Here is a 26,018-nt window from a genome sequence, read left to right as displayed (position 1 = left end):
TGAAGTGGTCAGAATGGCTGGTGCTTGTGCTACAATCCGTCATGATTCATTATGTTGAAGTAATGATACAAAGAAGCATGGGGGCCAGACAGCTTGCATGCTACAGATGTCGAGGCTGTGAGAGTGATGAAGAAGGAAAGCAGTGTGTTTAAGGTTCAAGGGTTATGAGTAAGTTTCAGGGTTCCCTTATGGGTTATAATATTCTTCTGCAATAAAATTCACATATTTAAGCAAACAAAGCAAAACCAAACATCCCACAACCCCACTGATGATGAATGTACCCAAAAGGAATCATCATAATACATCATCTGTGAAGATGGGTGGCCATATTTGTAGCCCCAAGATATTTTATAACACAGAGGATCAAATCAAACTGGAATAGCTGCTGACAGTGTCTAAAACTAAACTTGATCCTCAACAGTCGGAGGAATCAGAACTTGCCTTTGTCTCCAAAGAAAGATGAGCTACTGAAGAAGATGTGTCCATTTGTGTAGTGGTTTTATTACCATAATCATGCTTTAAATCAAAGAAGCCATTACTGGGTATTGAATTCTGGAGAGTGCACTTTTCATTATAAAACATTACAGTAAGCAGCTTATGTCCAACATAATTGCAATTAGAATTTAGTGAACCACAGGAAGGGACAGTCCATGTAGGATACCTCAGTGTAAACTCGTTTGCCAAGAACAAGTTTTAACCTTTGTACAGCTGGTGAGAGAAAGGTTCCAGTATTCCCTGTGAGAATACCTGTCAAGTTTTCATTTGATCAGGGAACACCTAGTTTATGTTTTTGAAGACCACTCCCTTTTTAAGCTGAGCACCTTTGGGCATGTGTCAGCAGGAGGTGTTGGGACAAATGTATATTTAAAAAAATCGCATGAAAAAAAATTGCATGAGCTTCAAATCCAGAAGATTAGCAAGATTTGGGAAATGGTAACACAAGAAAAATGCCAAAGAAATTGTCTGTTTGGGGAAGCAACATTTGAAGAGTAATTGGGGGAGGGGGAGGTTGAGGAAGAGACTGCCTTTAAAAGATAAGACTCAGAAGATAGGTACCCTGCCTGACTTGTGGTAGAGCATGTGACTCTTGATCTTGGGGTCATGACTTCAAACCTCATATTGGACACAGAGTCTACTTAAAAAAAAAACAACACCTCACAGGAAAGATGACTTTCTGCTATCTTGAAATGAGAAAATAAATTATTTTTACCTTTGTCACCAAAGTATAAAGAAAGAACATACTATCTATGCATCCTGATTCTCACAAAGTTCCATTAGGGAGAATAAATACATGGAAAAAAGTTGTGTCCACATAATTTTATGGTGAGTTGAGGTTTGATAGGAGCAAATGTAGCATGGAGTAGGTATCCTGCTTCTTACTATTTTAATCCAGTCATTCAACATTTGACATATTTATTGGGCACTGCTGTATGCCAGGTACCTGGAATGCACACAAAAGAATAGGTTTCAAGATGTGTGTGTGTGTGTGTGTGTGTGTGTGTGTGTAAGGGCTCTGTGTCAGTGTGTACTCCACACTTGGTCAAAGTTGAGAGAGGATTAAGTCCTGCTACTCAAGCATTGTTCCATTACTGTTTCTGAGCATGGTGCTGCCATCAGATTCTTAGAGTCCCTAGTTAGTTCTGCCAACACCTCGGGAACACAAGAGGAGAAAACCAGCCAAGCTAAGTGTTAATGGCCAAGAAAAGAAAAATACGTAGTAATAGAAGACTGTTGAACAGCTTATCTGTGGTCTATAAGGGTCGTGTCATTGAATGATTATTCATTCAAAATCCATTCAAAATTGCCCTCAGCTATAAGCTCCAGTCACTTCTCTGTGACTTAATAGTTTTGAGAACCAGAGTCCAGAGTTTGACTTCCCATTATCACTCTCGAGAGCACAACACCCTAATTTTTAAGCATCTCAGTCTCAGCTTCCTCGCTTCCCCCCACCTCCATGCGCACAGGGCCACCCCAGTCTCTAACACAGTAGGACCCTATGCCTGAAACAACCCTGCTCCAGCTCGGGCTTAGCACCTGTTGTCAAGGACCAGAGGCAGCCAGGCTTTCTGCCCTCTCTGGGGCAAATCTGCCCCATCCCCAGTTTTGCAGACCTAATAAAGACTGGACTTAACGAAGCTCACTATTAGAGGCTTTTCTATCTGTATATATGTTTTTGCTTTATTCTTTCTTCGTGATTAATATGGCTCATCATCCGCTGCATTATGAAACTCACAGGCATTGAAATTGGCCCGTGACAGCTCTGCCTATAATCCCTCTGAGGGAGCCTGTGGACAGGGTGTCCACTGAGCCAGATTCTCACTCACTTTTCTGCCTCTTGCTGAGTCGTTATCTCAAATCTTGCTGCCTTTCAAGACTCAGTACAGAGTTCACCTTTTGCTCCTATATTTTTGAGGTAAAAATAGAGGCCCCAAATTTCACTGGCACGGGTATCACCTTTTTGTTTCAATTAGTGGACAAGCGCTGACAGAGGACCAACTAGGTCCTCCACCCTGCATGACTTCTTTATTTATTCAAGTAATCTGAAAAATAAAAAGGCCAACTGTGGTGTGCCAAGCACTGTGGTGGGCTCTGAGACCATAACACTGAGCCCGAAAAAGACTGAACCCATTGGGTTCACCAGCAGAGAATATCTATCAACCTTGCCTTTGATAACTTCCTCTCAGATAGAAAGGAAAAATCATGGGGCTGCCGGGGGGGGTTGTTTTTGATGTTGTTTTGAAACACTTTGATACTGTGGAAGTCTTCCTCAAAATGCAGCGTCTTTTTATATGAAGCCCATCTCACACGGGGAGACCTTTTCCATCCAATCTTCTTCAAGTTATTTTCTTGGAGATCTGCTTCAGAGTTATGTGTGACACTGGGCTGGGAGCAAGGGGCTTTCCTACAGCCTTGTCACTGACTCAGCAAACCTTTGAGCTAATCGTGCCAAACCTGGATTTGCCCCAACCATGGAACGGAGGTGTGGTCATTCTTATTTGTGCAAAGTGCGAGATTATTCAAGGAAAATCAGTTTATTTTTACCTGAGAAGCTTCCTTCTCCAAACTCTTTTCCTGGAACGAGGTTCTGACATATTTGGGGTCTGTTTTGGTTCCAAGATTAGAATCTCTTAAACTCTGTGACCACTGGAATTCCTTGAGACTTCCCCTAAACACGCCTTTGGTGCTCTTCCAAACTCTTGATTTCTTTCTGAACCTTTCTAAGGACTACAAGGGATAGTCTAACTTTTAGTTAACAACAGATACCAGCAAAACAACAAACAGAAGTCAAAATTTCTCAATCCTTGCCAACCAGTGACAGTCCTCGTGCAACTGGGAGGGTGCCCAGCAAGTGTGGGAGACAGATTTTAATAGACAACGAGGTGAGAGGAGAGAGAGCGGGTGCATGTGCTGGCACTAGTCTCATACACGCCGGAGACACGTCATCATACCAGCCTGGAGAAACACACACCCTTATGGGGTTTGATCAACACTTCTACTTTTAATTTTTTAACACTATCGGTTCACATGTTCTCAAGTTTACCTTGCCCTTGTGAATACCCAAACCACAAATACATGTGTGTGTCTGTATGTATGCATACATACATTAAACAGGATGTAAAGTGTCATATGTATGTGAGTGGATTTGTACCTACCAAGTTGTGTGTTTCTAAAACTCTTTATATTGAGAATCAGGAGTCTTCTGGAGATGCATTTGCTTTCCCGCATAGCATTGGCACTTTTTGGATGAAATGAATGTGGAATATAAGAAATAGTGAAAGAGGGAAACCAAGTGGGGGATAATTAGAGAGGAAGACAAACCATAAGAGACTCCTAACTCAAGGGACAGAAACAAAGGGTTGCAGAAGGGAAGGTAGGTGGGAGGATGGGGTAACTGGGTGACGGACATTAAGGAGGGCACATGATAAGATGAGCACTGGATGCTATACTGTATGTTGGCAAATTGAATTTAAATAAAATATCTTTTAAAAAATTAAAATTAAAAAATAAATGAATGCAGCTCACCCAAATGAGATCTATCCATAACAATGCTCATGGGTTGCCGGATGTGAAGGAGCAGCATGGAGTGAGGAAACAAGACTTCTTTCCAAAGCAGCCCCCTTCAACCTTGGTCCACGGGACTCCAGGCAGCTAAGGGTTCTCATAGCAGCCAGGCCTCGTCAGTCATTCCTTGCTCATTAACAAAAGGACTTGTCATCTGGAGAACTGGTTGCCATGTGTTTATTGTTAGGAGTTCAGGACAAACAGGTTCCAGCAATGCACAAAGGTTTTTCTGGCAAACAGAAAACACAAACAGTTTCCTTATGAACTAGCTGTATTAGAGGAGGGCAGTTTCCCCAAACCCTGGCTACCAGGGTCTCACATTGTTCCTCTGCCTACCAGGCATTGTCTGTCATGGGTTTTGCTGGGTAAACTCAAGTCCCACGATTAGCCTTCTCCTCCCGGCTGCTGGAGCCCCAGGTACAGAGTTACCTGCCTGCGCCTGGTAAGTGCTTGGAGCCCCATCTCATGAGACTTTGGGGGTGAATCTTCCCTCCCTTTTTCATGATACGTGTTGCTGGTTAGAGAGATACTGGCTGGGGTGTTATTCTTTTCTGTTACCAGCTTCCCAGATGAGACAGGCACATCTTCGGGACTTAGAAACAGTCTCTCCAAGGGCTCAGTAGAGAACAGAAGCTGCCCTGTGCCCCTTTATCTGTATCCCCTGACCCCAAGCATGGGGTATTATAGGATTCAAAATACAGGTATCAAGCCATCAGCTCAGCCAAGTGCTCCAGCCCTGAGATGAAGAAACATGAGAGAGCATGAGGATTTCTGACTGCGGGTAATGGCAGCTAATCCACCACCACATTCTGGGAAGCAGAGTGGGGGCCTGTAGGGTAGTGCTGTCTGTTTTCACCGGCAGCTGTTAAACCCATGGCTCCCGGAGAAGGATGTTCTGATCCCTCCCTGGGCACATAAATCTAGATGGAGCCACATCCTGGACTTTGTTAATTTTCTTATTGTGTTGAGATGGGAGTTCTTATCTCTTCTGCTCCTTGAGCAAGAAGAGATATATTATTTGAGAGCTTACTACGTTGCAGTCATTTTATATGCATGTAGTTATGTGTGTATGTGTGTATAATCTCATTTAAACCTCATGATACCATGACTAGGAGGTGTAACCGTGAGTGTTAATTGAAGAAACCAAGTTTTAGATTTTCAGCAACCTGCTCAACCTGCATAGCTGGTGAGCCACAGAGGTGGGCTTGAACTTCATGCTGTCACACCCCAGGGTCCCTGCCCTTCCTACTCGGCCCTGCTGCCCCCTTCCCCTCAAGGCTCACAGAACCGAAGGCAGAGGCGACATCTTTATAAGTTAGAGTGTCAGTGAGCTATCCTCTAAACTCTCGAATACTTTCTTGGGACTTTCTTAAGAAATTTTGAGCTCATTGGTGCACCTTATGGATGCCTCTTGACTTCAAAAATAAACACATACCAACACATACCAATGCACACACAGAGCAAAAGAATCAACCCCTTACTGCCCACCCACCCTACATTACTTGCCTCGCCCCTGCAACTTTTGCATTTCTATTTTTTCTCCCATCTCTACCTCTTCAAGCTCCTGTATGGAGCTGGCTCCCTCCAAGTCTGCTCCCCTCAGCTGATGGCCATCCTCCAAAATGGTCCTTCCTTCCTCTTCCTCAACGTGATCAACATTTGTGTTCCTTCTGTGCGGTTGGGAGAGAAGTATTCCATTAAAGTCAAATCGTTTTTGAGTTCCATTCCTTAGATATTTACCTCTTGACTAGATAGCCTGTCAACTAAATGGATGAACCCCCATAAGATTCTCTGTTTTCCACCTACATGTCTAACCTCATCTTAAGAATGAGAAAGGATATTACAGAAGAGGAGAACCATATGCCCATTTTTCTCACTAATCTACCAAAAAGATGTTCCAGTGTTCCGTTCTCATCTCTTATCATATGCATGTCACCTCTATGTTCTTGTAATTATAGTATGGACTCAGTGTGGTATTCTTTTTTTCCCCACATCAGATGTCACCTGTTCGGTCTGAAGGACAGGCTTACTGAAGGCCCAGCAGCAAATTTATTGTCCCCTAGATCTGCCTTCTCATGAGTTATCTACATGAGAATCTGAGGGTCCCCCCTTTAATTAACAGTAAAGATCAAGGGTGATGCTCCTTTTTCAGGGGACTTTGGTGACCCTAATCCTAACACAAGACCTAGATATCAAATTTGAAATGTTATGATTATTTGCTCTCTTAGATATTAATAACTTGTGGACTTGGAAAGGAGACCAGAAGGAGACGATGATTGAACACCATGTGCCTGGCACTCTGGCGGGACTGCTGCAGGGGTTGTCGTACTTAAATCACACAACAACCCCATGGGGAAAGTACCGTGACCCTCATGTGCAGATAAGGAAACCAAGGCTCAGAGGGATGAAGCTGACAAGTGACCCAGCTGACCAGCTGACAAGTGACCAAACAAGGTTCAAAGTTAGATCCGCCTGGCTCCCTAGCTCCTTCCAACTTACCAGCTGACTTTCTCTCCTCTTGGAGAAACCTTCTCTAAATTAGGGCTAGTCCAAGGCATACCAGAGCAAATGTAATAAAGAAAAGGGAATGGAGAAGGTTCTCTGGTCAGGGACACACATGTACATTACAGGCACACAGAGAATATGAAACAAATGTAAATTTATTCAAAAATTATGAGAGAGACGGTTGTAGTGATACATGTTAACAGGAGACCTATTACTCATAATTGATTTTACTAATATTTTAGCATCTGACCTGTTTCTCTTAATTGAATTGAAATGACTTATGCAACACATTTGTTTTACTGACTTTGGAAAGATATAATCACCTTCACCTACACTTTTAATTTTAAAATAGAAGGGTTTATTTTGGTTGTTTTTTCTTTTTTTTTTTTTTTTTTTAATTCCTGAACGGTGGCCTTAAAGATAAGTAAAATGCAATTAGAGTTTTCTTCCCTAGGAAATGTCTAGAAAATTGTGGTTACTTTGTTTTAAGGGAAAAAAAATAAAAGAAACAACAAAGAAAGGGCATTTTGCACAAAGATTGGTGAGGTCACCCTGAACGAAAATAAAATGTCCATTAAACTCTTCCCAAGAATCACAGATCGAGTCACTTGGGAGTCACTACATTGCCCTGTTTAACTTAGTCGAAATTAGTCATTCCAAAGCCCTTAAAATATAACTAATTTCATGTTTGCAGAAAATACTTTACCATCGGGAACAGGGTAAATCAGAGAGACAGAGAGAGATCCTTGTGGGAGCAGAAGCATCTCACATCTCAGCTTCTCAGGACAGATGACTTGCTCTGCCAAACTGCAGAGAATACCAGTCTGCTGGGTTTGCTAATGCCTGGGCCTGCAATATACCAAGGATGAGAATTCAAGAACATATCAGGAGAGTGTTCGCTAAAGCAGGTAAAAATTATGGCTCTAACCTAAGGCTCCCACTGGGCGCACGTCCACCAGTCTCTGCCTGGGGTTAGTTGAGGCTTGGAGAAACCTGCCAAAATTAGGGGAGGTTCATTTTTGTTTTTCAAGTTGTCAGGTCTCGTCTTGGAAGAGAGACAGAATCCATATACCAGCTTGAATGGATTATAAGATGATTGGGCGTGGGGTGAGAGCAGGGGGTGGGGGGAAGGCCAGCAAAAAGAAAAAAAAAATATTTTTGAGAACTTGCAAGAAATAGGTGTTGCTGGCCAACAGTGGCCCTGGGTTGACATCTGTTGTATGTTAGTTTAGAATGTGTCTGTTTCTTAATAAATGATCTCATAACTTTAGTGATAGTATCCAAAGGGAAATTGCAAAATGAGCTTGAGGAAACATTTTTCTGGGTTCCTTCTCCCCGTGCCCAACAGGGAAAGAGCCGATAGAAGCCCTGCCTAGTCTGACTTGAGGCCACCCATTGGCTGGTAGGACTAGGATGAAACATTAGCACCTTTAATGTGGGGTTGAAACACGGAATGCCAGGAAGTTAAAAGGACTTAGGGGAAAATGTCCTTTGGCCTTCCGCTGCGTGACAGGATTCTGAAGTGGCAGCTAGTGAGCAGAGTAGACTCAGTTAGTCCAGTCAGAGGAAAAAAGCAGCAAAACCAGAGGACCAACATCAGTAATATCTTTGAGTGCAGTGATGAAAGAGTGAGATGGCTCTGCCAGAAAGGCGGGTCTCTTCATCAGGCTTCCCAAAGCAGTTTGCGCCTCTGGCCAGCTGTCAGAGGAAACGAGCCCTGCCCGATTGGCCGGTATTTATTGAGCACCTACTAGGTGCTCAGAGTCCTCCAGACCCTTCATGCAAAGAGGACTCCATCCTTCTCAATTTTTGCCAAACTTAAGATTGTTTGAGATGGACGTGGATGGTGATTTTGTTTTCTACCAGGACAAAGAAAGTAAAATGTGGGGATAGGATAATGAAACAAACCTACTTATTTTCACATTGATAGGAATCCAGGCATGTACAGACCCTGAAGACTTTGAGAAGGGTTAAAGCCAAGGCGGACTAAATCCCTCTCCTCACCCTCCCCCCTCCATGTCCTGTTCTCACACTGACTCTGTGCTGGACGCCTGGTAGGGTACGGAATGAACACCAAGGGTGAGAGACAGAAGGAAATCAAGAACAAGATTCCAGCCACTTCCATTCTGGAGACTCGTGGAGATCTTTTGAGATCTGAGAGATTGAATGTATTCAAGAGTGAAGAATTTTCTGTTCCCCACTGCCTATGTAATAATAATATCCAGCCCAACAGAGGGAAGATAATCAAGTGGGAAGAGAAATTCTCTTTTCCTTCCTATGCAAACTCCCATTGCCGTATAGGAACTAAGGAATACCTCCTCCCTCTGCTTTGTCCTAAATTAGGTTAGCACAGGAAAGACCACTGGCACATAAACTTTACATGATATGACTTCTTAGCTTTACTACAAATACAGGCACCAACTTTTGGTCATCTGATGATTTTATACCTTACATGAACCCAAACACTCTAAATGCAGACATGTTATGGACAATCACCTGTATGAAAACAATAATTTTTAAAAGACTGTATATTTTATCTCCACAATGCAATTTACCGGCATCATACTTGGGTGAAATTGAAAGTTTTATTCAGGTGATTGCCCTGGATTGGATAGGTTCTTAAGGAGCCTCTCTGATCCTTTAATTTTCTCCTTCACTCAGTCTTTCTCTCTGATCTGGGTGCTATGGCTCAATTGTGCTGTTTCTATCATTACCTACTTAGTAGCAGCAATGGGAAATAAGCCTTAAAAGTGATAACCCATCATATGTTTTTTTATTCTGCTGGTCTCATAAAAAAAAACTACCAGTCGTTTATTTCATCTCACTTATTGTCGATCAGTCCCGCATTTTTTACCTCCTTACCGCGGTTTTCTTTGTGCTGTGGTTCCCAGCCACGGCCCGCTTCCTGCTGAATTAAACTGCAACCCAGACAAAACCAAAGAGCACATCTCTCCCAAAGTTCACTCGGAAGGTCGCCCCTGGTGAGATGGACATTGCAGATGTGCTAGAAAGATTAGAAGCTGCTTTGATAAAACCTGCGTCTGTTCTTTGCTTCGGGTCCTCAGAGTGGAAGATCGGATGGATTGCCATTGCCTTGCATTATTTAAGAGTTTTGATGAGCAGCTCCCATCAAAATTCCCCACAGACTCCAGACCATGTGTGTGTGTATGCGTGTGTGTGTGCGTGCGCGTGTGTTTTAAACAGCACTTTAGAATGATTGAGATGTTCAAAAGGACGTTGCCAAGTGAGCTCTCTTTGCAGGGTTCACATTCCATTAGGTTGTCCTTCCTTAAGGTCTCTTGGTGGCCCTTCTATTCTATTTGATGGCAAATTCTGTTCATTCCAGATTGTGTTAAATCCCTTTAGCGGCTTCAAACAGCTCTCCCGTGCTGCAGGTTTAGCATGTGGGTGCTGATCAAATCAGTCCCCGGACTTTTGTTATTTTTCACTCCTTTGATGGTTTTCCTCCGTTCTTCTGTTTTCGTTGGCTTCCACTTTCATGTCGACTGTCTGTTCTTCGATGGTGTTATCTATTCATTCGAGAGAGTCCAGCCATTCAGCCCTCTGAAGAAAGGGCCGTTCCCTCACTTCTCTGGCCTGGCAGCCCCAGTGGGTAGTCCATGATTTGTGCCTTTTATCCTGAAGCCGTGGAGGCCCCTCTTTGGGCAACACTTTGGTGATGGGATAAGGATTAGTGTATCACGATTTCGTTTTCATCAACCTCGTCTGCGTCTTCCCGTTTTTAGTTGAGATGCGGTGGTGTCTGTTATGGCAGGTATTTATATCTATATAAACGGCTTCGTTTCTGATCATTGCAGATGATGAAAGTTAGGCCACCTCATTTCCATGTCAGGGACTTGCCACAGATAGATACCTATTGTCATCTCCTCGAGTGTGGCCGAAAAGTCAGAACACTGAATAGAAGCGAGACCTTGAGGACTTTATCCTGGGTCTTTCCGTGTCTCTACCTGAGACTTTATGTAAGTTGTTTACTCCCATGGCTACCGCATTTTTGTTCTATCTAAATTCCTTGCCGGAAATATTGCATGCTATTTTGCCCAATTAAATATTTCATGTTTTATTTCAAAAGCCCTAGTACCAAATAATATAATTTTTAAAGGTAATATAACCTATTATGATTCCTTTTTAAGCTCGTTCAGTATTTCATACCAAGCAAAGGGTAGTAAGAGCAAAGTTCTGTGGGGTAAAGATGCCAAATGATCATTCCTTAAACGTGGAAGACAGTCAGTGTTAGAATTAATCATAGGAATCACTACCTTATGCTATTGGAAAATACATGTGATACTGCCTGCGTGGACTGCCATTCCCACCCACCCTCCACCCTTTTGAATGGATAACATATTGGAAGGTACAAGGAAAGTTTAAATAAGTTAAATGAAAAATAAATAAGTTAATGAAAAAGACAACCTTAAAAAAGAGAGAGAGCTGTTCAAAATATATTCCTTACTTCTGAGGATGGTGTCATGACGGGTACCAGGCTTTTACAAGCACTCTGTGTATTACTATCACACTAAAGGACTAGAGATTTTGAGACAACTGTCCTATGACCCATTTTGGTTTATGCTCTGCATCCTAGGAGTTTGTTTTCTGTAGACTGTCTCATTAATAAACAATTAACTGGTGATTTATTGGTGGCATACTATTGAAGAACTCTGTGGTAGGAATGAACAGATAATATAAAAATGTATGAGCAGGAAAAAAAAGATAGAATTAGTCACAAAAATCTTCTGAAAAAGTATAAGCTTCCTGTTTCACTTTCAAATATCCTTTTATGGAAAACTTTCCTTAAACTTGCTAATCTGAGTCCCTCAGTATATAAATTCTTAACTGGAAATCAGTTTTCAATATTGAGCATGTGCTAACGTTTATCACACACTAGATTAGGGAATCAGAAACCCTGGTTGAAGTCCCAGCTCTACTGTTAGCAGCATGACCCAAGCTGAGCTGAGAAATCTCTCCAAGCTTTATTTACCCCACTTGTGAGTGGGGTTAACGAGCCCTGCCTGCTTATTCTTCTTCCTGGACATTTGTCAAGTGTCAAATGGTAGCCTTTAAACTCCGTTTTCATTAACAGCCACATTCTACTGCTAATGATGATGATAAATGTAATAGCAAAATCATGGTAATTTTAATACAAAAAGCGTTACTCTGGAGTTGGGACAATATGTGGAGTGAAAGTGATGATAATCCGCAGGTATGGCCCAGAACAGTCACAGCGGTGGCTTCTCCTTGCTCCGTCTAGCCTGGAGCGAAGAGAATTCATCTCAGGACCTTCGGTTCCTGCATCGTAGAGTCTGCACAATGTGGATCTAGCCTGGTAGGTGTAGAGGCAGCAGTTTCCATGACTCCAATAAATTAACTAGTGTTCACGGATGTTTTGCAGCTGCCCTGGAAACAGGCTAGCAGTTTTGAAAAAGAATTGTTGCAGCCATGAAAAAGGTGTTGGTATCATGTGTGTGCATGTATAAAGCGTACTTTGAAAAACCTACCACTTCACCTGCACTGAATGCAACAATGCTAAGTTGTGCTCAGGTTTTTCTTTCTTTTTTTTTCCATATTGAACTTACTTTAACTGCTAACCTTTGCTTCTCCAGAATTCCGGCAGGTTAAACATTATTGTATAAATAGTGATGGCTTCTATATAAATAGCAAGTATCTTAATATAATGATACATATTTAAACCTCAGCCCCGAACACTCAAAATTCAAGTAAACATTTACAAAAACATCGTAGCTTTAAAAGGAGAGGGTATTTGAACAGTTTTTATTTTATTGGTATTTGGCTAATATTAGAATTGAATGAAATTCCACTGTATAAAACAGTTATTCCTACTATGAAAACCTCTTTATTTTTCCACAGGTCCTCAGAGTATTGCTTACTGAAATAACTAAGACCCTAATTGTAAGGTTTTAAGTAATTAGAGTTATTATTTGAATTATACATAGCAATACTGCACTCACAGACATTATTAGAAAATAAGATATCCCATATAAATTAATTTTCTGCAGTATGTCTCTATAAGTGCCTAAGCTACTTCACTGTATTTGGGGGTGAGGGAGGCCTTTTGAAATATATTATGTAAGTCCCTGTCTACTTATTTCAGGGTTAATCCATTCTTAATGTTTCAAAATCATTATAAACATTAATTATTATGGTGTGTATAGTATGCTGTAATACAGGATGTCCTCAGAGTCTCTCTGCAGGTGTGGCAGGTTGTTTGCCCCTATGCTAAAATGGCCCCGTGCTGCCATACTTTTTATCATTCTTTATCTCTTCTTTTAGTATTTATTGTTTCTTCTTGCACCTATGAGCAAAACTCTGAACTCCTTTCTGCTGTGCTTTTTAAAATATATTTTATATACTGGAAAATCAGATATAAAGGTTTGCAAAATTGAGTCTTACGTAAGAGTTAAATAGTCTCTGAATGAACACCCGAGAGACTTTTTAAGAACAGATACGAACTTTTAGTTTTTAAAATTTTAGTGGTATCTTTGCAGATCTTTCTTTCTGTTTTCTTCCATGTTCCATGTCATAATGCTTTTGAATGAGAGGTCTCTAATTATGAAAAGTGGTATAGCAATTATTTATACTTCTTCAATAATTCTAATTTAGTATTACTTAGATAACCATTTGCCTTGTGGATATACTGGAACCTGCATACCTTCTACTAATCCTAACGATTATTTTTTGGTGTGTAAGCAAGGGTAAGATTTTTTTAACTTCCTTTTTCAAATATCTCACATGGTGCCTCACCCACAGTCTGTTCCCAGAAAATATCTGATGATTAACTGAGATTTAAAAATAATTATCATGCACAAGCTACATACAAATGAAACTTTCTAAGAACTATACTTGTCTCTCATGTTCTAGAAAATGCTTATGTGCTTTTCACACTTTGGTTTAAAAAAAAAACCAAGAAAGACCAAGTTGAGCATAGATGATAAAAAAAAAATTGTAAAGGAGCCGAAAATTGAATTCTTCATAGATATGAATTCCAAGTACATCGCAGCTTTCCTATGGGATTATTTTGTTGATGGAGGAATTTGTAACTCATAATTAGAATCCCTTTAATTCATTCATTCATTCCAACAATAGCATTTATTGAATGCCTGCTGAGCCCCACCAGGAATGCACAGGCTTATCAGACACAATCTCAGGAAACAGACATTTTGGCCAGAATTTGAAGGTTGCTATGAGTCAGAGCCCAGCTGCCATATGTTAGAAGCATTCCCCCAGCTAAAACTGAAAGCTTTAAAGTGAAGCTTAACTTGTTCTTAAACTAGCTTTGATTCCATTAGAACGATCCCAAATATTTCATGTTGTGGGAAGAAATCTGGAGAAGTGGTGTCATAATGTTTTCCTGTTCCCTGACAAGTCATTCAGTAGCCCTGTCCAAGATCATTTAAAATAGCCTGGAAATAATCGGAAGTGATGTGCCTCTGTGGAAAACACTTGCAGGATGCCTGTCGGCAAATGGTGTTTTAAACCCTAGGTTTAATTTAGACGTGTTGTTAGGTTCCCTATAAGAATCCATGTGTTTAAAAAATGTCGTCTCAAGAAAAATTAATATAAACGTGAGTTAGGAAACAAGAAGGTTTCACATAAAATAATGATTCTTGATTTTACCTACCTGTTCTGCTGTGTAATCAAATGCACAGATGTGACATCTCTCCCTCCCTACCATTAGCTTCCTTTGTCAGTGAATCACCATGTTTTGCATGTACTGAAGACCAATAATCTTATATAGTGTCACTTAATCATATCTGATCATCATAATTTTGTAAGGCAATCATATGTATACATTTTCGGTGATGTAACCACTGCATTATTTATACAGCTTATTTTCCACTGCATTTTACCATTTGTATTGTATCATTGCCCTTAGTTGCACGCAGGAGGATTGTGATAATTTTATAGAAATTATTGATTTGAGGGGTGCCCGGCTGGCTTAGCACATGACTCTAGATCTTGGGGTTGTGAGGTTGAACCCCACGTTGGGTGTAAAGATTATCTAAAAATAAAATATTAAAAAAAGACATTATTGATTTTTATTCCCTGAAAACCTTAAGGGACATAATAGATCTTTTTAAGAAAATATTTCAGGTGGAATCATCATGCATTTATTAATTGCATTTAATTTTTTGTTTTATCAGGAATATTTGAAAGAGAAAATCTTGTTTTCAGAGAACACAAACTCTAATTTTGTTATTGAAAAATCACTTTCAAATATCCAGAAAATAGTTTTGAAGTGGAACAGATAAATCATCAATCAGTTCTTGTGAAGACATTTCATAGAATATGTGATGTACATAACCTTTGATCCTGAAGAGTGGAGTTAGATTGATAGAGTGAGAAAACATCTGCTTCTAAAGTGAATAATTCTCCAAACTATTTGGGTTTCCTAAGTACATACGACTAAATCCATGAAGAGTTGGTACTATCCAGATGGCTGAATAAACTCACTGTTCACACTGTTCATCGGTATATTTTGTGTTGCTCATCAACACCTAGTTTGTCTCATAAACCATTCCAATCCAATGACTATTGGACATTGCCAATGTGCCAGATACTAATACTAATGGTTTTAATGTTTCCTGTCCAAACTTTAAGGTCTTTAAAAATCTTGAAAGGTAGATAGATTTTTTTTTAAGATTTTATTTATTTATTTGAGAGAGAGAGAGAGAGAACACAAGCAGGTGGAGGGGCAGAGGGAGAGGGAGAAGCAGACTCACCACTGAACAGGGAGCCAAACGCCAGGCTCAGTTCCAGGACCCTGAAACGATGACCTGAGTTGAAGTCAGATGCTTCACCGACTGAGCCACCCAAGGTGCCCCAATAGGTATTGTTTTTTCTTTATAAATTTATTTTTTATTGGTGTTCAATTTGCCAACATATAGAACAACACCCAGTGCTCATTCCGTCAAGTGCCCACCTCAGTGCCCGTCACCCAGTCACCCCCACCCCGCTCCCACCTCCCCCTCCACCACCCCTAGTTCGTTTCCCAGAGTTAGGAGTCTTTCATGTTCTGATATTTCCCACTCATTTTTTCTTCTTTCCCCTTTATTCCCTTTCACTATTTTTTATATTCCCCAAATGAATGAGACCATATAATGTTTGTCCTTCTCCGATTCACTTATTTCACTCAGCATCATACCCTCCAGGTCCATCCACCTCGAAGCAAATGGTGGGTATTTGTCATTTCTAATGGCTGAGGAATATTCCATTGTATACATAGACCACATCTTCTTTATCCATTCATCTTTCGATGGACTCCGAGGCTCCTTCCACAGTTTGGCTATTGTGGACATTGCTGCTAGAAACATCGGGGTGCAGGTGTCCCAGCGTTTCATTGCATCTATATCTTTGGGGTAACCAATAGGTATTGTTTTTCTAAATTTACAGAAAGGAAACCGAGGCTCAAGAACTCTAAGTAACTTGTTACCAGTCACATAGCCACCAGGTATTAGAACCAGGATAAGAAATAAGATTTTCCAACTCCAATTCCAGTTCTCTTTCCACCACACATACTTGTTTCAAAAGAAGTATTTATTTATTCAACAAATCTTTATCCATCTTCTAATATATGCCAGGCACTGTGCTAAACCTTAGTGTTACTAGAGATACAAAGGTGAGAAGATAATGAATTCCCTGCCTCTTAGAGTCTGTAGTAAAGAAGATGTAAAAGAAAGCAAATGATTACCAGGGAGAAAAATGGTATAAAGAATCAGGTTTACAGAAAGGGAAGAACAGAATGCCAGTGGGAACCCAAAGCTCATCTGATGGAGGCTGACAGTTTGTCCAGGACTTCCTGAAGGCAGTGACATTTAAACTGATATTGTAGGATGGCAAAAAATGATGAATAGATACATACATACATAGAGTTGATTCTCATTATTGGCAGATTCTGTATTTGCAAATTTGCTCACTTACTAAAATTTGTTTATAATCCCCAAATCAATACTGGCTGCCATTTTCAGACTTGTTCACAGGGTGGAGTGTCCTGAGACACATCCCCAGCTAAGGTCTGATGAGGCGCTGCTCTGTCTTCTTGTCTCAGCTCTCATACTGTAAATAAGTGTCCTTCTCACAGTTTACTTAGTGCTACGTTTTCCTATTTTTTGTGCTTTTTGTTAGTGATCTTGCTATGTAAAATGGCCCTCAAGCATACTGCTGAAGTGCTGGCTAGTGTTCTCAAGTACAGGAAGGCTGTGATGTGCCTTACAAAGAAAATACATGTGAAATAAGTGTCATTCAGTGATGCTGGCTGTGAGTTCAATGTTCGTAAATGAACAGTATATCTCATATAACGTATCTTTAAACAAATACACAGAAAACAAGGTTATATATTGATGAGATGATAAAAAGGTTATGAGCACAGACTCACAGGAGTCTAACCCTACATTTCCCCTAGGGGCAAATTGTTCAATATTGGCTGCTTCAGTGGTCCTAGTGACTTTATAAAACCTAACTATGTCAAATAACAAGAACCGACAACATGTAGATAAATATCTGTCAACACCAAGTGCTGGTGTGGGTTCGGGACAACTAGAACTCAGACATTGCTAATAGGAATGCAAAATGGCACAGCTACTCTGGAAAACCATTTGGCGTTTCTTATCATTGAACTTCTATATTCCATACACACTAGCAGTTCTATTCCTACTTATCCAGGTGGAATAAAAACATGTTTACACAAAAATCTGTACATGAATGTTAGCAACTTTATTTGTGAATGCTAAAAAGTGAAAACAGCCTAACTATCCTTCAGTTAAGAAATGAATAAATTGGGATGAAATATTACTGAATAATAGAAATAACAAATTATTGATATGTTCAACAACATGGGATGTATCTGAAATGCACCATGCCAAGTAGAAGAAACCAGAGGTAAAAAGCTATATAATATATTATTCCATTTAAGTGATATTATTTAGAGGCAAAACTATAGGGATACAAAACAGTTATGTGGTTGCCAGGGTTTGGGGAAGGGGAATACGTTGGCTACAGGGGAGCACAGGGGAACCTGGAAGAAAGGAGATGGAGTTTTTCTATATATTGATGGAGTTGGTGGTAATTTAATTAATACCTTTGTCAAACCTCGAAGAACTGTATGCTAAAAAGAACGTGTATTACGCTATGTAAATTATACTTTAAAAAGAGGTGTAAAAGCTGAGATTTGAATCTTGGATCAAAATACAATTCTTCTAGTTTGCTGCAATAATATCAGAAAATACTATTTTGTACAGCATAAGGAATGTAGTCAATAAGATGGTAAAAACTTTGTTTGGTGGCAGATGGTGACTACACTTACCATGGTGAGCCCTGAGTACTATATAGAATTCTTAAATCATTATGTTGTACACCTGAAACTAACATACCACTGTATGTTAATTGTATTTCAATGAAGAGGAAAAAAGAAAGAAAATGCCATTAAAACAGAGTACTCCATGTGTTTTGCTATAGTTCTAGTTGATAAAACACTGTTTTATAAAATAAACACCGTGTAATTCATGTTACACTATGAATTGAGCAGTGGATGCTATGAACATATAAAAAAATATTTTCTGGGACGCCTGGGTGGCTCAGCGGTTGAGCGTCTGCCTTTGGCCCAGGGCGTGATCCTGGGATCCGGGATCAAGTCCTGTATCGGGCTCCTTGCAAAGAGCCTGCTTCTCTCTCTGCCTGTGTCTCTGCCTCTCTCTCTCTCTCTCTCTCATGAATAAATAAATAAAATCTTTAATATTTTTTCCTTTTCTCTTGTTTTTTAGTGCTTAAATTTAACCTAGTTCTTACTGGTTACAGGAAACAGTTTCTTACTGAGTGTTTGACAGTGAAACCTGCGATCTAGGCTATAGTTCTAATATATGTAGTATTCATACTATGGCAAAGCTTTTGTATGATTTGAATTACTCAGTTAGATGGCATTTTGACCTTAGAATAATAGAGAAGAAAATAAGACAATAGAAAAAACATGATAATATCACTTGTCTTGCTTATATGTGATTATTTAATGGCAGGCAACTGTGAGACATAAATGGCTTATCTGCTCACATCCTTGGCAGTAGGAAGACCTACCCCCTGACCTCTTTGAGTGTCTTCCAATTCTGGTATTTCTGTATTTCACTCTTCCTTGTTTATAATGGCTTTGCCACATTCCCTCCATTGTATTTCAAGGATCAAAGATGTAAATCAAGTCACCATTACATTCTAGCTTATAAAAGTCACCTTCACCATACAATATGTACCTAGCCTTTGGAAGAATGAGCAAGTTGGGGTTTCTGAGGCTATTATTGTACTTAAGACTTTACAACAAATCGAATAATATATATCAGTAGCTTCTCAATAATGTGTACCATTAAAAAAATAAATAAATAATGTGTACCATCACTTAAACAAGTCACTCTTTCTTGTATTATGACATTTTAAAAATTACTTTTTTTTTTAAATTTTTATTTATTTATGATAGTCACACAGAGAGAGAGAGAGAGAGAGGCAGAGACACAGGCAGAGGGAGAAGCAGGCTCCATGCACCGGGAGCCCGACGTGGGATTCGATCCCGGGTCTCCAGGATCGTGCCCTGGGCCAAAGGCAGGCGCTAAACCGCTGCGCCACCCAGGGATCCCTAAAAATTACTTTTATCTATACTTAAGATGTGTTCTCAAAATATCTGAAGACCGTATATGTACTATGTCTTTCTATAAATAAAAGGGTCATGCATGACTATAGTCAATAAATGTAGACAAAAATGTATTCAAATTTATTGAAAATTAAGTGACTGTGCTTAAGATTATTATACTATCAAGGCCATTTGTTAGGTGATTAAATAGGTGAAAGAAATGCTATACAATATATGTTGCAAAAACCATGAAAAGAGTAGCAATGATATGATTTAGAAAAGTGAAACCAGCAAATATCTCTATCTTACGCTTTTTAAGTAGAATAACGTGAAATACAAAATTACCTCTTTTTTTTTGTTTTTAACAGATCTTTTCTTTTGTTTGAAGTCTCTTAAAAGTGCAGTGTTGGCTCTTGTACTTTTTAGTTTCCTTGCAGCCCTATTGAACATTCCATTACCAATATTTGGAGTTGTTTAATTAACCCAAAACAAGAAAGAATTCCCCTTAAGAGTTAATGTGTAGCAAGTGTTTCTTAAATATACAAATGGCAACATTGTTTTCAAACAAGATAATTACCACTGTGTATAGTATGCTTCTTCATTAGTAAGTAATTAAATAATTTACTAAATTGTGCAATAATTCATAATGACACATGCTAACCCTGCTCAATTATAGAAGCTAGGGATTAAAGAATTTCTTGCACACATGCCTAAAATTTACTAGAGTGGTAATTTTTGATTCCTGAAGAAGTCAGCTTGCTGCTTTCAAAATACTGAGTAATGCCCAATTCAAGGAAAATTTTTTTAAAAATTTTGAGAGTCATAACATAATGGTTCAGAGTGCATACCCTAGAATCGGCTTACAAAGGTTGTTCTTAAGGTTGCTTTTTGTTCCTGGCAAGTTACTTAGTTTATTAATTAGCCTTTTGTTCCTGGCAAGTTACTTAATTTCTCTATGCTCCAGTTTCCTCATCTGTAAAAAGAGAGTTTGGGGTGAATTAAGTGTTAAAAAGAGCATCAAATAAGTGCCTGTGACAGAGTAAGTCCCAAGGAATCATTAACCCAATAAGAGAGGTAAAAGAAGCAAGTTGTATAATTATTAGAAAGCCCTTTTGATTTTGGAAAGTCATCTTTGGGGACATAAGGCTTAACTGGATACTCAAAATCTAATGTCGATTTTAGAGTCTTCTGATTTGAATGCCTAATTTAATCTACCTCCATCTTACAAAATGGAAGAGAAGAGCACTGAGGTTTTTTTAAATGTGAATCGAACATAGAAGAATTTTCACATTTTTTATTAAAACAGAAGAACAAACCCAAATCTCTTCTTGTTTCAGTGTTCAAAGCATACTTCCCCAGTGCAGGACTGGACATAAATAATAGGTGTACTCCTGAGAGCAGAGACTTTTCTGATCAAACGCTGTCAGCCAAATGAATCCCATCCTATAAGCTGGAGCTTAAATGTGAGCATCAGAACCACTATTGACATGTGGCACAACTGTCTGAAATGTCAATAGTTATAAAATGAGTATTTCATAATGCAGAATAATTGATTACTCTGCTTGACTGAACAGCAACATATTTTCTCTGCGAAAGCAAAATAATGCCAGCATTTGCTCCTGGAACGCTCCTAGCTGCGAGACTCGGATTTCCCAATGAAGCCCACGTACTCTGCAGCCCTTGATCATGCATGACAAAAATAGAGGGAACCATCTGTAACTGCTTATCTTCTCTCCATTATTTGAAAATATATTTTTAAGATACTTCTTAAAAAATAAAATATGGCCTGTATACAAAGCATCTATATTAGAACTGTCGCAGATAATTTTCAGAACTTAAATGGGTGAGATACAAAATCAAATAACATTCAATTTATCTTGTTCATCCTGAAATGCCTTGCTTAGCTTTCACTCTGATGAAATAATACCCATTTCCAGTTTTATTCTTCCTCTGTGTGCTGTGATGTGGAACTCTTTTGCTCTATGTGTTTTATTAAGTGTAATTTAACTTTATGACTATCAAACCAACTATTAATCCTTACAATAAGACTATGAAATGGGTGAGCAGCAAAGAGATTTATTTTCTAAAGCACAATTCTCTTCTTCTGCCCTCAATTATGTTTTCAAAACTCATTCTTTGAGTGTATATATTTTGCAAAGGTCTGAGCTAGGCACTTTGAGGAAAAGCAGAAGAAATAGTAACAACCTACATTTTGAGCTTTCTCTACTCCTTGTCTTTATGTACTTTCTGTTGCTAGGAATCTTCACTACTAGTTTTGTAAAGTAAGAAATGCATTTTCTTTCTCTGTACTTTCATCCATGTTCTGCCCTCCTGTTATGATGTTCTTTATTCTTTTTCCTATCCACTAGATTCGATTTGTCTTTCAATGTTTAGATCAAATGGTAGCTCCTCCATGAAGTCCTTCTTCTCATCAAATTTAAGATGAACCCTGTACAAAGTTGCCCCTCGTACTCTTGGCTTGCATAGCACCTTATTTCTGGAACACTTATTCTGTTTTACATCGTAGGTATGGCATTCATTTGCCTGCTAGAGGACAAGCTCCTTGAGGGAAGGTCTGACATCTTAATCTTTTTCCTTCCCTCTCAATGTCCTGGCACACATTCTTTAAATTATAACACACAGATGTTTACATGCTTCATTGGATGGGAGCTTCTGCTTTTACAGGAGATGAGACATAAGAAGGTGAGACCATGAGGCCCCTTAGACCAAGGGGTAATTTAATTTGTATTTATCTTTGTATTCCCAATACTTAGGTACTTAATAAATGCTGGTTTAATACATACAAATACACACAGAGACACATGGTTTCAAAAGTGTAAAAAGCTTAGCAAAAGTACATTCTAATAGTCACTTCAGCACGTCTTTATTAAGGTCAAAAATTTATGCCAACCACAGGCTCAGTGTGTACCACAATGTAGGGGCTGGTGGGGACAGTGATGGTATTTCCACTCATAAGCCCTCCAAAGATGTTGTCACTCTATCCTTTCTTTAAAGTGTTTGATCCTCCCAGTAGCCCTTCAAGGTTATATTTGCCTTATTTCACATAAGAGGAAACATAGGTTTATTCAAATAACTCAGCTAGTGAGTGGGATAAAGGTTGGTTCAGGAAATAGCTTTGTCTGATGTGAGAGCTCATTCGGCCATACCAGAGTTTGCTGACACAGTAAAGGCCCCTTGGAGAGGTAAGTCGATGTAGTGCAGCAGAGAGAAAGGGATGCCGTTCCTAAGAAGTGGATAAGACGAGATCCTGCAAGTAGTTGTGGAGTATGTGAGTTGCAGGAGTCCTTCAAGCTCTGTTCCCATTCTTTCACTTTACAGATGAGAGACCCGAAGGTGGAATGACTTGCCCAAGGTGGCAAATTAAGTGTGAAACTTGAACCCAAGCTCCAGGTTCTGAGTTTGCTTCTATCATTCATGTTCCTTTGACTAAAATATAATTTCCCGAATGGCCTGTTCTGTGCCATCTGCGGGAAGTGGGGTGAGCATACCCCACGGGAACACAAGGGGCGGAGGTCCTTCTGGCCTCTGTTGTGCATCTCCTTCCTTGCTGCCTTGGCAGGTGTGTGTGTGTGTGTGTGTGTGTGTGTGTGTAGTGAGGCACCTGCTACCTACCTATTGTGTGGAGGTTGCTCACATCTGTATGCCTGTGAACTTCACCCTTCCCCTCATTGTGATCATTACAAAACATCTTCCAGTTCTTGAATTTCCCAATAGATATATGAGAAATATGTGGTTCCAGAAATCTCAGAATCCCTTCAAGATTGTCTCAATCCAGCCAAATCTTTCGCCTCCAACATCCCATTACACTAATAGTCACACTAATGATTTGGAGCCGTCTGTCAACTGTGAGGGGCAGAGTGCTGTGTAAACATCTTTTCAATGGACAACCAGACACTGCCTTCCTTTAGGGTTGCTCAGATGACTCAGGGAGCTGACTTCTCTATAGTTTTCAGAGCCAAAGTCAACTGATTAGTGAGGTTGTTCTCGTTTGATTCTCTAGGACAATACCAGGAATACAATACGCATTCAGTGAATGTGCTTGATAATGTGAAATGTGTCTGTATGTGTGTGTGTGTGTGTGTATGAATGAGTGTATAAAATTGAAGATGTCTCTTGCCACCAAAGAACAGTGTATTTCACCATATTTCATGGGCTATGTATATGTATACACATGTACATTTACATCTACATCTATATTTGTTTTAAAATCATGAGTAGTGGGACACCTGGGTGGCTCAGCAGTTTAGCACCTGCCTTTGGCCCAGGGCATGATCCTGGAGTCCCAGGATCGAATCCCACACCGGGCTCCCTGCATGGACTCTGCTTTTCTCTCTGCCTGTGTCTCTGCCTCTCTCTCTGTGTCTCTCATGAATGAATAAATAAATAAAATTTAAAATAAAATAAAATTATGAGTGGCAAGCAAGCTATATTAATCTGTTCATCCTCTCCCCCTTCCACTCATAAATAAGGGGGGCCTCTCTGTCACCCCTGGTTTCCAGATCTCACCAATATTATTCCATTTTATAAATGCTCCTTTATGAGGCACTGGCTCTTTCCAGAAAAACTAAGCAAGTCTGTGAAGTATTATAGGTAAGTTTGTGCCTTCTCTGTGGCTTTCCAAGCAATCTTAGTTAGAACTCTCTGGGTCTGACTCTATCTGGTCTATAGGAGACCTGCTTCTCTGGCTCTATGTCAGTCAGAATGGCCCAAGTCCTACAGATCACAGTGCAGTGGTGGCTAAGAATTCAGTTGAATCAAGCTGCCTAGGACCACATTAACCTTTCACTGATCCCTTTCTTGTTCAGCTAGAAAGAAATTAATTGAATTAGCAAGCTGCCACACTAGAGAGGGAAAATCAGGGCCTGGGTGAGACACAGAGCCAAAATGCTCTCTCATGTGCAGCAGCAGCAAACTTCAAAATCATCTTTGTGCTAGGAGCTCCTTGCCCACTCAGGATAAATCTGTTAATCCATTGGTTTGCCATTCTCCCCAATAGCAGCACTGTAGTGTGATTCAGGGTGGTACACCCCATTTGGTGGTATATTTCCACCATTTCCACCCCATTTGGTGGAAAACCGAATATACCCTCATAAAGTATCATTTCCTTAATCTCTGAAAGTGGGAAGATTGGCACCAATTTTCTGATTACATGCCAGTCTAGATATCCTGTAGAAATACAGCAAGCTTTCCTCATAGACATTTGGGAACAACCTGGCATCAGAAGTGTCTCTCCACTTTCTTGCTAAGTGACAGATCAAATGTGAAACCCAGTATATAGGGACCCCATGTGGGGCTGTTACCTTCTCTAAAGAACTCTGAATTCAATTCCATGTGTTTATAAGTGTGCAGGGTGCCTTCCTTTTCGGAGATTAGCCAACAGAAACATTTGAATCAAAAAGTAATGTATAACATAGTTCTACCCATGGTAAAGAATTCCCATCCTGTTTAATTATCCTTATGTGAGCAATATTCTTTTTCTATTTTCTTTTCAGAACACTTGGTAAAAAAAAAATTAATGGAAAGAATATATTGCTTAACACTGTTTTCCCCTATAGTAGGTACTCCATAAACATTTCCTACATGTTAATAATTATTCCTACATGTAAATATATAGTTGGTAAAGGTTTGCACTGAGATGTGCATCATTTATGGCTCAAATTTGGTAGTATTGGATGGGGGATATGGATCCTTTCATTCCTGACTGGTTTATTTGGTGCAGGATTTATAATTCCATAGAAAGTTTGTATTTCAAGGTTGTTTGGTTTGGTTTGTTTTTTTTTTTTTTAAAGCAGCCCCTCATTTTTACTTTCAAAGTTTCATAAGAGCTTTGTGTTAATATAAAGAACAATATTATACCCTGGGTTAAAAGCTGAAGACATTTAATAGAGGCATGTATTACAAATAGCATCTAGCCACACAGGAAGGTTAAGACTTAATATCTGAAATTCGGTCGCTCATTATTTGTAGAACCAGAATGAAATACATTTCCAAGGGCTAAGGTCAGTATTACATTATCCTGGAAATGTCTTTGTTGAATAAATGTGTAAATATTTCAAATAAGTATTATGAGATTACATTTCTATTGGGGACATTATCTATAGGATGACTGATTCTACTACTTGTAATTGCAGGAGCACACATGTCACGTTACATGTCATTCCCGATTACCGATTTCATTTGAAATGGTCTGGAAATAAATACCGATTACTAGTAATGTAAGACTATTTACCTTGGAGTCAGATGTCTGACAGGCAGGCTAGAGCTAATGGATTTGGTCATTTTCAAAGCATTGTTTTCTCAAACAGGATACTGTTTTAAAGTAACATTGTGATTTTTCAAGGATTGTGTTATCTGGATTCATTTGCAATGAGTATGAAGAACACAACCTATTAACATGCAGTCCCTGACATCTTTCCATCCCTCAGTGGTACAAAGGAAATAAAGTTGGACCTCGGACCTACCTACTGGATAGCTTGGCTTTGCTCTTCCTTGTCATGAAGTGCTTAGGACAAGGGAAATCAAGAATCAAACATGAAGGATGGTGTCAATGTAACTGAGGGGCGTTGCCTCATTGGGAGATACAGTTGCATCATGGGAAGGTGGTGTGATTTAATTTCATAATTGTAAACATCACAGTGGGTATGGTTGATTCATTTGAAACTCTTGTCCATTTTGCTATGGCTGGACAGCTGAATTAACATGGGTAGGTCTTGGCTTCCCACTTTCATAATTTCTTGTTTTTGTGGTTTTATTTGAAAAAAATCTAAAGGAAAAACTCTGTTAGGATGGCTTT

General features: G+C 39.5%; 1 protein-coding gene across 1 annotated transcript in view; it reads left to right on the top strand.

Annotated features, from left to right (window-relative positions):
• LOC119866906 (RAR related orphan receptor A) overlaps nt 1–26,018 on the top strand; it is a 711,488-nt gene that overhangs the window by 584,876 nt on the left and 100,594 nt on the right. The gene's annotated exons all lie outside the window — the stretch shown is intronic.

Source organism: Canis lupus, chromosome 30 (genome assembly GCF_011100685.1).
Source record: "Canis lupus familiaris isolate Mischka breed German Shepherd chromosome 30, alternate assembly UU_Cfam_GSD_1.0, whole genome shotgun sequence".
NCBI lineage: Eukaryota > Metazoa > Chordata > Mammalia > Carnivora > Canidae > Canis > Canis lupus.
This window is presented reverse-complemented; position numbering and strand designations above follow the sequence as displayed.